Source organism: Spea bombifrons, chromosome 1 (assembly GCF_027358695.1).
Source record: "Spea bombifrons isolate aSpeBom1 chromosome 1, aSpeBom1.2.pri, whole genome shotgun sequence".
NCBI classification, from domain to species: Eukaryota; Metazoa; Chordata; class Amphibia; order Anura; family Pelobatidae; genus Spea; species Spea bombifrons.
Window position 1 is genome coordinate 42673024 of NC_071087.1, and position 12166 is coordinate 42685189.

The following is a 12166-nucleotide window of genomic DNA, read 5'->3' on the forward strand; positions in this document are numbered from 1 at the left end:
TCTGATCGGTGTATTCAGCTACAAGTGTGGCTAAATATCCCTGTGCATATTATACATTGAAACCTTGTTTCCAAAAGTCATGCAGCACCGCAAGCATTCCTCTTGCTGTCAAAATTATGTTAATAAAAGCAAGCAAAAAAGACTAATAATATGTAATTTGAATGAATAGTGCAAGGTTGAATTTCTTGTTTTGACTATTTTTTGTTTATTCCTAAGTAGCAAAGTCACCCAGAACCATCTATTTATGCATTTTGCAGTTTTGTGATTTTTCAGTTTAATGATAATATCGAGTCAACCCATGTCCTTTGTAGAATGTCCTCAGGAGAAGGTACCTTAAAGATGTACCTACCCATTTGATGGGTTCCTAGTCTTTGTGTAGTTTAGATGCCCTTAAACCACAGAGCGTGGTAAGGAACTTGTGTATGAAATGAGGTAGGATGCTGTATTGTGTTTCTTAAAATAACAAGTGTCTGGTCTTTTTTGTGTAGTGTCCTCCACACATTTACATACTACAACATCATGAACCGTTGAGGAACACAGATAAACAAACACAGGCTGCAACAGAGAGGTCACCCTGTCTGCTGGCGGTCTGTAAACCACCAGCAGAACAAAGATATTCATAAGAAAAAGCAAATGCAAGCAACGGGGTGTTTGTTATGAAATTAATGCTTACCTGTAAATCTTTCTTTTGAAAAAGCTCCATATATAGTATAAAACTAAGCATTTGCCTTTTCTTTTACATGAGTCAAATCAGTTTGAATTTATCCTCTGCAAATAGTGATATACTCTTAAATCAAAATTGAGAACCACAGGTTAAAAAATAAGCCAACATTTAACTTCAGCTTATTTTTAAAAAATCTCAAACAATTTTGTTTCTTTGGTTATAAATCCACCTCTGACGTATACATAGCTGTAAATGCATTGCATAGTGTTGCAGACCTCCTCCTTAGTAGATGAGGAATGAAGGTGATGCATTACTTATAAATTAGAATAAGGGAATAAGTTAGAATAAGTAGGCATATTTGTATTATAGAAAAGTTATGGTTGCCAAAAGCAACAATTGAGCAGCGTGTAGTGTATTTTCAAGTAGCTGTACTGTAGAGGGTGCTAATGTTACAGACGTCTACACCAGTAAACCATATCAAAAGTGTCAAAGCCCTTCCAGTTTGACAAGCTTTGGAGAATTACTCCGATAGTTTCCATTTTACAGTCTATTTCATCTTGCAGCTATTTTGCAGTAAAGGAAAATAAGCATGTCAGGATGAGGAATTGCTTTTTTGCTTTATACCATAAGTGTAGATAAAAAGATGATAGGAAGAATAAATGCACTGGGGTCAGTTCATATATGCAAACATTTGGCATTTTATGGTTTTGACATTTGGTGTATAAACTATATAACTTGTCAAAACGGTGATGTTAAAGTGAACAATTTTAAAGGCTGTTATCATTCATACTTGTTTATTGAGGTAGTTACAATAAAATGTTTAATTTGTTTACAGAAATGTAGTAAGATATGAATGTAATTCCATGGAAAGGAGTGTAATCTCACATGTGTAACTCCTTGTGTAATAATTATCTAACCAAATCTAACCATATTGACATAATTTTGTTGTAAAGTTTCAGTTGGATATTTAAGTGTCCTTTTTGACAGACTCCATGTCCAGCTGTCTCACGGTCTGGTTCACTGTGTTGAATTATTTGGCCATGGACCTTACCATGGTTGGTATAGATAAATGTAAATTAGGCCTAAGCAACTTTACTCTTCTCCTAGATAATATATCAGGCTACCTGATTAATATGTGCCAACATATACCTATTTATATATGCATGTAAGATCTTATGACCATTCATTTATATATATATATATATATATATATATATACCGTATTTTTCGCTCCATAAGACGCAGTTTTTTTCCTCCCAAAGTAGGATGAAAAATCAGCCGCGTCTTATGGAGCGAAGATGCAGGCAGGGAGGGGGGGGGCAACGATATACCGTATTTATCGGCGTATAACACGCACTTTTTTAACTAAAATCCGGAGCTTAAACCCTACCTGCGTGTTATACGCAGATAAATCCGGGGTCGCAACTGAGGCAGGCGGCGGCGGCCGCCGCCAGCAGAGGAGTCCTGGATTTCTGCCAGTCAGGGGGGCCCAAGGGGTGCCGAGCGGTTGCTGAAGACAACCGCTCGGCAACTCTCGGGCCCCCCTGCCTGACAGATATACAGGAATCCTTTGCTGGCGGCGGCCACCGCCGCCTGCCTCAGCGCTTCAACTCCTGTGTTGGAAGCGTTTGTCTCGGGTGCCGGCGCTTTACGCTGGGCGCCGGCATATGACGTCAGACGCCGGCGCTCAGCAGTGAAGCGCCGGCACCCGAGACAAACGCCTCACGCTTCCAACACAGGAGTTTAAGGTAAGTGACCGGGGCGGGGGGGGGGAGATCCTGAGAAGGGGGGGTTAGGGAGTTAGAGGGGAGATACTGAGAAGGGGGGTTAGGGAGGGAGGTCTTACTGTGTGTGTGTGTGTCTTACTGTGTTTGTGTGTGTGTGTCTTACTGTGTGTGTGTGTGTCTTACTGTGTGTGTGTGTCTTACTGTGTGTGTGTGTGTCTTACTGTGTCTGTGTGTGTCTCACTGTGTCTGTGTCTTACTGTGTCTGTGTGTGTCTTACTGTGTGTGTCTTACTGTGTTCATAGCTTATTCAGTTATTGTAATAAATATTTTAGCCCATTTTTTAGCTCAAAATATTTTTTCCTTTTTTTTCTCCTCTAAAATCTAGGTGCGTCTTATCAGCAGGTGCGTCTTATAGAGCGAAAAATACGGTATATACATTTGCAAGACTACAGGTTCTATTAACAAATCATCATAACACCTATTTGGTGGGAAAAGGAACACTTTTTTTTTTTTTTTTTTTTTACCAATTTGGTTAAATATGTGTTAACATTTGGTTACATAGATCATTGATTTCATTCTGAAACCCAGAATAAAGTGTGGGCAGATTAGTAATGGTGTAGTCATTTGAATCCTCAGCTGTGACTATGTCCGTAACAATGCTTTTTCAGCACTGATCTGTTTCTACCAATAATCAGTGGTATATTATGTCCGTAGCTGACCTTTTGGGTGATCGGTCTCCCTGTGGTGCTTGACCTTTAAACAGGGTCTGCATATAATCCATAGCTTACCTCCACCCGGCACCTTGCATTTTTAAAAGGCAGAGTGCTGGGATATGACATCATATCCCAGCACAGATGACCGCGTGGTAGTAGCAGTGGCGTTGCCCTGGATTAGGCCGAATATAAATACAGCACTGCCAGTAATTTCTGTTCATTTGCCAGCTGCATGCAGGCTCGTCATGAGTATAGCAAATCCTTTCATGCATAATTCACGCTTACATAGCTTCAGAGCTAAAGATGAAATGTGTTTTTGCTCATGAGATTTTGCTTAAGTGTGAATATATACATGATAACGTGATTATTAAATTACGAAAAATACAGAATGTTCCATATTCCTGATATGCCCTTCTCATAGAGGATATGTCGCCTACATGACACGTAAAATTTAATTAATTAAATAAACCTATCTATAAATTGTGCTTTCTATATTACTTTAAAGTAACGGACTTATTGTTACCTATGCAAAAGTGGCACATTGTAGCAAATCTTACACAACTGATTTTCTATCCTGATTTCTCTCCTTTATACCACTGTTTCTACCAAAAGAGGGGAGTAGGAGAACATAAGGGGAGGAATAATGGTAGAAAGTATGAGTCACCATTATTGGTGGTATACGCATAAGATGGGCAGAGCCGGACTTGGACTGAAAAGCAGCCCTGGAAACATTTAGAGACCGGCCCCATATAGTTTATCTCACGGTCGATCTCTTATACGCACACGCACCCCTTATACATACCCGAGTCACACTATTTGCCATACAAATAACTATAAAACATTCTTTTTATCACATTATTTGAAAGCAAAAGTGTTAAAAGGCCCTAATAAATTAAATAATAAATTAAATACATTAGACATAATGGAATCAAAACATTTGCTACTGCAAAACTTTTTAGATGAAAAAGATCAATTTTATTCAGTAGAACAAAACAGTGATCACATTATTCTTCACAATATTCTTGTAAGAAACTTGTATTTCTTTTTTAATTCATGTAAGCTATTTTTTCATATTTAATAAAAGCTATGATTGAGAAAAATATTTTTTTTGTTTTTATTTCCTTTTATTTGCCAACCTGCACATGCACATCGGCCCCCAGGCATGCCACTCTGCCCCCATAAATGCCTTATACCCCCTATATGCCACTCTGCCTCCCTGATATGCCTTATACCCCCCTATATGCCACTCTGCCCCATAATATGCCTTTTAACCCCCTATATGCAACTCTTCTTCCAGAAATGCCTTATACCCCTATATGCCACTCTGCCTCCAGAAATGCTTTATACCCTTATATGCCACTCTGGCATGTAGGAGGTTAAAAGACATATCATGGGACAGAGTGGCATATAGGGGGTTAAAGGGCATTTCTAGAGGCAGAGTGGCATATAGGGGTTAAAAGGCATATCATGGGGCACTCTGCTTCCAGAAAAGTCGTATGGCCCCATATAACATTTCCCCCGGCTTACCACTGCTTCTGACTCCCTGGTGTCTGGTGGGGGGAGCGGATGGAGGCCGGCGTTCATTAAATTAAAGTGGCCGGCGTGCACGCACCAGACCGCCCAATGGCCATGCCTCAGCTCTTCGCTCCACCCCTTTTAAGATGTGGGACAAAGTGCTGAGGCAGAGGTGGTAGAGTGATGGTCTAAGGCTGCTTTGCTGCTTCAGGACCTGGTTGTCACCCCTGACTGTTACAGATGTTGGATCTCAGAGGATGTGAAAATAGCCAAATAACCAGATATACTCATCCCTCCTTCTCGACCATCTCCATCATCGGGGTTTTCTTGCTATAAAGTCTCCTTGCAGTTCCTCTGGGCTTTGTTGATTAATTCTCTGATTTTCTGTGTATTGACCCTTGGCATGCCCCTGACCACTCTGCCCGCTCCTGACCTTGATCTTGGCTTGTTTTTGGACTTTTTTCAATTATTCTTGTCTGATTTTGGCTTTTCTGGCTATGCTGAATTTGCTTGTCTTTGTGCTGGCTCTCCATTATTGCTTCCTGCTGATTGCGTGTTCCTAAGGCCCCACACTGTGGATCCTTGTTTGTCAAGGTTACACTGGACAGCGTGCTATAATTGATGGAACCATTAATTCTGCTCTCCATCTTAAGTAGTTGGGTTATGCAGCATAACAGCATAACTATTATCTGAAGCACACAAGAAAATCCACCTCTGAATGGGTCAAAGGAATCAAAATAACGGTTTTGTAGCGGCCTAGTCAGAGCTTTTACAGAATCTCTGGGGAAATGCAAAAATTTGATATTTGGAAGACTATTAGACCATCCGATAGGGAGTACACCTACTTCTCCCATGGGTATATAACATATGCTAGATTGGAAATGATCTTGACTAAGGCGAACTCTATTAAAGACTGCAAAAGTATTTAGATTCGTACTGTAACCTGGTCAGACCATGACCTTGTTCTTCTCGAATGTAGCAATAACTATAAGGTTAGTGGTCGCTCATGGAGGCGAAATGATGCTTTATATAATCAATACAATTTAGAGCAGATTCAGCTAGCCTCAGAGCAGGTTTTTTTCAACAGTTTGGTGCGCATATAAAAGTACTACAAGAGGCACACTTATAAAAATAGCCTTCCAAGCAAAGACAAATAGAGAAAAAACCTTCCTCAATTATATAAGCTCTCAGAGTTGGAGAGGGCAAATAACAGATCTGTGAACGCTGAGCTTGTAATAGAAATAGATAGGGTTATATCCCTGATTAGAGACCAATTGACAACAAGAGCTAATAATATACTCTTAAGAATGAAACAGAAATGCTACTACATGGGAAATCGGGCAGACAAATTAATGTCCTACTAGCTTAAGATAGTAACAAAAGATAAAGTCTGTATTAGCCCAGATCATATTGGTACTGCCTTTAAGGAGTTTTACGCAAACTTGTATAAAATAGATACTCAAGATAAAGATAGGGAATCAATTAAAGAATAACTAGAAAAATCTAATCTAAAGATTTCAACAAAAACCTTTGTTTTTGAACAAAGAACTTACTGAATGCTCCAATTCAAGTAATTTTTAAATTAAAATCACCAGGGCAGGATGACTATGCAAATTTTCACAAAAAAAGGTGGGCATAATTACCGCTTATTCGACTGAAATGTTTAATGAAATAGGGGCTTCTAAATGCTTTCCATCAGAAATGTTACGCGCCGATATTAAACCAATACCCAAGCAGGGAAAGGACAAGTGTAATGTCCGTAATTATAGACCTGTTTCTCTCATAAATACAGATACAAAGATCTAGTCAGTGGTCTTTTCCAAAAGACCGAAAGCTATAATACCACAGATAATACATACTGATCAAACCGGTTTTGTGAGGGGAAGACAAGCAAGCTCTAATACTCGAAAAATTATAGATATAACAGACTATGTCAAATATCATGCAGTCCCAACGGTTGTTCTCTCTCTTGACACTGAGAAGGCATTTGACAGAGTCGATTGGCTAAACCGGAGCAGTTTCATATTTATAATGGCACGCATCAGGGATGTTAACTGGCGCCCCTATTATATATCATGACCTTGGAGTCATTGGCAGCAAGAATCTGAAACCAACATAATATAGAAGGTATTTTTGTAAGGAGATTAGAATGTAAACTCTGCATGTATGCAGATGATGTTTTACTTATAGTTTCCGATCCTGAGGCCTCTCTAAGGGCGGTAATAGATGAAATAAATGCATACTCTGATTTGTCCAATTACAAACTGAATTTAGGCAAATCTGAAGCCATGTATATTGGATTAGATAATGCATTAATAGAGAAACTAAAAAATGAATTTGAATTTCAATTGGCAGAAATATTAGAAGTATTAAGCACCTGGGAATAATGATTCCTTTCAAACTAGAGAACATAATTGATGTCATGAAATAAACACTCCAGTAGATCTTCTGTTAACTGCTTTATTCATGAAACATCTAGCATAACTCACAGGCAGAGTCTGTCATGGCTGCTGTCAGTTACTCTCTCTCTGGAGTCAGTTACCAATGTGACTCCTCCCACTCATTGTAACTTTATTAGCAGGCCTGCTCCCATGACATCTTCCTCCTTAAAGAAATAAGAACAAACACCAGCAATACATAACAATATAAAAGGTACCATCAGCAGGGAGGTAGGTAATATGCATATATTTTAAACTAAACAACAACATATTCCTGACTTGGGCATCGGGGTAGACTACCCTAGCCCCCAGTAACATAGGGATTATTCTGCCCATTCTTCATGTTACTGTACTAACTAAACATTATACAGTTTGTGTCCCTGTAACGGATTGGAGGTTTCACCACTCTGCCGCTGGAAGTTGTCTTGAAGTTATTGGAGGCAGCAGAGACCTGGGAACCTCCTGGAACAACTGTATTACGCTCTGGTTGCGAAACTGGGCATGGTCCACTATCTGCCAGTGGAGTATCAGTGCAGTGTTCCCCAGGTTGTTCTCCGCAGTCTAAATCTGGAATAGCTTGGAGATGCCTGCGGTTCCTGCGCACAGCACCTGTGTTGGTCTGTACTACATAGGAACGTGGGTCTTGAGAGTGACATATAACAGTAGCAGGGGTCTTCCAGCTTGTCTCCTGGTCTAGCTTCACCCTAACACTCTGGCCAGGGGACAATTTAGACAGAGGGCGTGCTGAATGTCTTCTGTTGTAGAAGAATTGATAAGACGTCTTCATCTTTTCGTCTCTCTCCTTCACTGCCCATGGAAGGTCATCACTTGCCGGTACACTGAGATTCCACTGAGGGACAGTGGTACGCATGTGGCGGCCCAACATGAGGTGAGCTGGACTTGTACCGGTTGCCTGCAGCGGTGTGGCCCTATAAGCCATGAGGGCTAGGTACGGATCCTGCTGTTTCAGAATATGCTTAGCAGTCTGGACGGCCCTCTCAGCAGCCCCATTGGACTGCGGGTAGTGTGGGCTAGACGTGGTGTGCCGAAAATCATATTCCTCACTGAACTTTTTGAACTCATCAGAGGCAAACTGCATGCCATTATCACTCACAAACTCCAGTGGAATGCCCCATCTAGCAAACATGCTTTTGAGATGGGAGATGACACTTCGGCTAGTCATTGCAGTGAGAGGTGCTATTTCAATGTATCTTGAGTAGTAGTCTACCACAATCAGGTATCTCCTACCCCTCATCTCACATAGGTCAGCAGCAATCCTTTGCCAGGGGCCCCCAGGCAGTGGGGATGTTACCAGGGGCTCCTTCCTCTGAGTAGGCCGATTATCACGACAGAAAGCACACCTTAAGATCAGTTCTGCTATATCCACATTGATGCCAGGCCACCAAACTGATAGCGCAGCCCTTTCTCTGCACTTTGTGATGCCCTGGTGGCCATGGTGTAGCTGTTGTAGCACCTCGCGCCTTAAGCTTGTTGGGATGACAATCCTATCCTGGAAAAGAATAAGGCCATCCACCTCAGAGAGGTGAGCCCTCTCAGTATAATACCTGCTTAGGGACACACAGGCGGATCGGCAGCTTGGCCAACCCTCCCGAATGAACCGGATAACATCCTGGAGATCAGCATCCTGCAAGGTTTCTTGTTTGATTTTTTCTAGTCTTGCTTCTGAAACTGGACGTGAAGACATAACAGAGTCCACAAACATTTGGACCTCATAGTCAGAGTCAGAGAAGTCACTGTCTTCTAAGGGAAGTCTTGACAGAGTATCAGCTACCACCATCCTCTTCCCAGGAACATGTATGGCTTTGACATTGAACCTCAGAAGGCGCATTAGTAGCCGTTGGCAGCGAATTGGGGCCTTATCCAGATCAAATGAGTTAATCAGAGGCACCAGGGGTTTATGATCTGTTTCCAGGCTGAAGAAATCCAGGCCCACTAGATATCGTTGAAATCTCTCGCAGGCCCACACACCCGCCAGACACTCTTTCTCAATTTGGGCATACCGCTTTTCAGTATCTGTTAGGGTCCGTGAACAGAAGGCCACTGGACACAATTCCCCATCATGTTCCTGTAGCAGTGCGGCGCCAAGCCCATAACAACTTGCATCTGCACTCACCACTGTTGTCCTGGTAGACTCATAGAATTTTAATACTGGTGCTGACACCAACATCTTCTTCACCTGAGCCAAAGCCTTCTCTTGGGGCTCACCCCAGTACCAGGCAACATCATTTTTTAACAGTTCGGTCACCGGGTGCAAAACTGTTGATAGATCTGGCAAGAATTTGCCCAGAAAATTAATAAGACCCAGAATCTGCCTAAGTTCTTGCACTGTCGCAGGGCTTTTCATTTCTGTGACGGCATGTACTTTGCTTTCATCGGGCCTTATGCCCTGACTGCTTACAAGATGTCCAAAATAGCGCAATTCAGATTGTTTAAAGCAACATTTATCTTTGTTCAGCTTAAGTCCAGACTGTCTGATAGTCTGTAGCACTTTTTCCAAACGGTGATCATGTTCCTCTGCTGTAGAGCCATAGACCAGAATATCATCCATGACAACTACTGCGCCTTCATGGTCCCTCAAGAGAGCACTCATCTCTCGCTGGAAGATCTCTGGAGCCGAGGAGATGCCAAAAGGGAGGCGGCGGAAGCAGAACCGCCCGACAGGGGTGATAAAAGTAGTTAATTTCTGGCTACCTGGATCTAAGGGGATCTGCCAAAATCCACTAGAGGCATCTAGTGTGGAAAAGAATCGTGCCCCCGCCAGCTTAGGTGCAATATCCTCAAGTGTAGGCAAGACATACCGTTCTCTTTTTACTGCCGCATTCAGACGTTTTAAATCCACGCAAATTCTGATTTTTCCATTTTTCTTTGTTACCGGCACCATGGGTGCACACCAGTCGGTTGCTTCCGTCACCACCTCAATTATCCCTAGAGCCTGCATACGCTTCAGTTCAGCCTCTACCTTGGGCAAAATAGGAAATGGTATCCTGCGAGGAGTAGACAAACTGTAAGGAACAGCATCGGGTCTCAGTTGAATCCGTACCGGTTCACAGTTTAATAGTCCTATGTCTCCAAACATGTCACTCTGTATTTCATTAATTCTAGAGACAAGGCCTAATCTACAAGCCACTGTGCGGCTAAGGAGGTTGTTACCACACCGACCTCTTATGACATAGATCCAGAAGGTGAAGTGCCTTGATTTATACACACTGCGTGCGAGGAATCTGCCCACACAGTCTACACGCCCTCCTGGGCTGCGGACACATGCTCTGCTAGCTTCCAAGATGGGGCATTGTGGTAATGATTTAAAGCTTTTCTCAGACATAACAGAGATATCTGCCCCTGTGTCAATCTTGAATTTGATGCATGCCCCCATCACAGGGAGTTCCACACTCCAACAGTCATCGGTGTCCAGCCACTGTGATACTGATCCAAGGAATAGTTCATCTGTACATTCAGATTCACATCCAACTTCAATTTCCTTTACCATCTCTGTTTTACATGTAACTTCAAAATGACCCATGCGATTGCATTTTCTACATCTCTTATTCTTAGCAGGGCAGGGGGTTTTCGGTCCATGAATGCGGTTACAGCGAGAGCAGCGTGATTTCAGCCCTTCTGCAGTCTGCAGCCTACTGCCCGTACTATGCTTCTCTCTAATAGAACGTGTGGTAGTCTGCATTTCATTCACCATGCATTCAGACCTCATGGTCACATTCTGTGCTTTTACCATCTCGCTTTGGCGTGCCATTCTGATAGCCACATCTAGTGTCAGTTCAGGCTCCAGCTGCAACTTCTGCGACACATCAGCATCAGCTACACCAATAACAATTCGGTCCCGGATGTGTTCCTCCTTAGCAGGACCAAATTCACAGTACTCTGCCATTTCAAATAAACTGCGTACAAAGGACTCCACAGACTCTCCTGCTAGCTGACTGCGTTTATAGAAACAGGCCCTTTCATGGATTACATTTCTCCGTGGGACAAAATGGGCACTCAGTTTGTCCATGACAATATCAAAGTTATATTCTTCCCCTTCCTGGAAAATGAATGCATTATATATGGGCTCTACATCCTTCCCCATGGCATACAAGAGTGAGTTAACCTGTACCTCTCCACTCTCCTTATCCAATTTTGAAGCGATGCGAAACCGGGAGAACCTCTGACGCCATGCTGGCCATGCTGCAGGCTGAGAGAAATCAAAGGGTTCAGGAGGCTGAAACTTGGACATGTTGGCAAACTTGCAGACTGTTAATGTAGGGTAAACAGCACTTCTGACACCATGTCATGAAATAAACACTCCAGTAGATCTTCTGTTAACTGCTTTATTCATGAAACATCTAGCATAACTCACAGGCAGAGTCTGTCATGGCTGCTGTCAGTTACTCTCTCTCTGGAGTCAGTTACCAATGTGACTCCTCCCACTCATTGTAACTTTATTAGCAGGCCTGCTCCCATGACAATTGACATAAACTATTCCACGCTAGCAAAATAATTAAATAATCAACTAACAGAGTGGAGAGGCCTGAAGATATCATGACTTGGTAGAATTAACAAAATCAAAGCATACATTCTCCCAAGAATACTTTACCTTCTCAGGATAATACCGATTCAGCTCCCCATGACGATTATTAAAATCTTCCAGGAAGCAATAGAGAAGTTTGTATAGTTGGATAAAAAGCCTAGATATCTTGGGTGATGCTATATAAGAATAAAAACAAAGGGGGGTAGACTTACCCAGTGTTTTTAACTATTCGCAGGCTAGTCAACTTACCCAGCTTCATCAGATTCAAATGATTACTTCTACCTGTCCCGCTGGGGTCCCGCGGCGTCCCTCTCGCACGTCCTCTTTGTGTACTGTCGTGCGCTTGGCACGTACACGAGGGGACGTGCGTACTGATCGGTCACGCCTCCCGGCCAGTGACAGCTCTGTTCGAGCCGCCGCAGCGTATCAGCAGCGATCGGGTAAATGATCCGCCGCTACACGCTCACAGTAGCGCGGGCAGAGAGTACTTAGTGTTGTTGCCATCGCGACTACGCTATTCTTGCGTCGGTCGCGATGACGTCATCCTACCTGTGATTGGTCTGCTC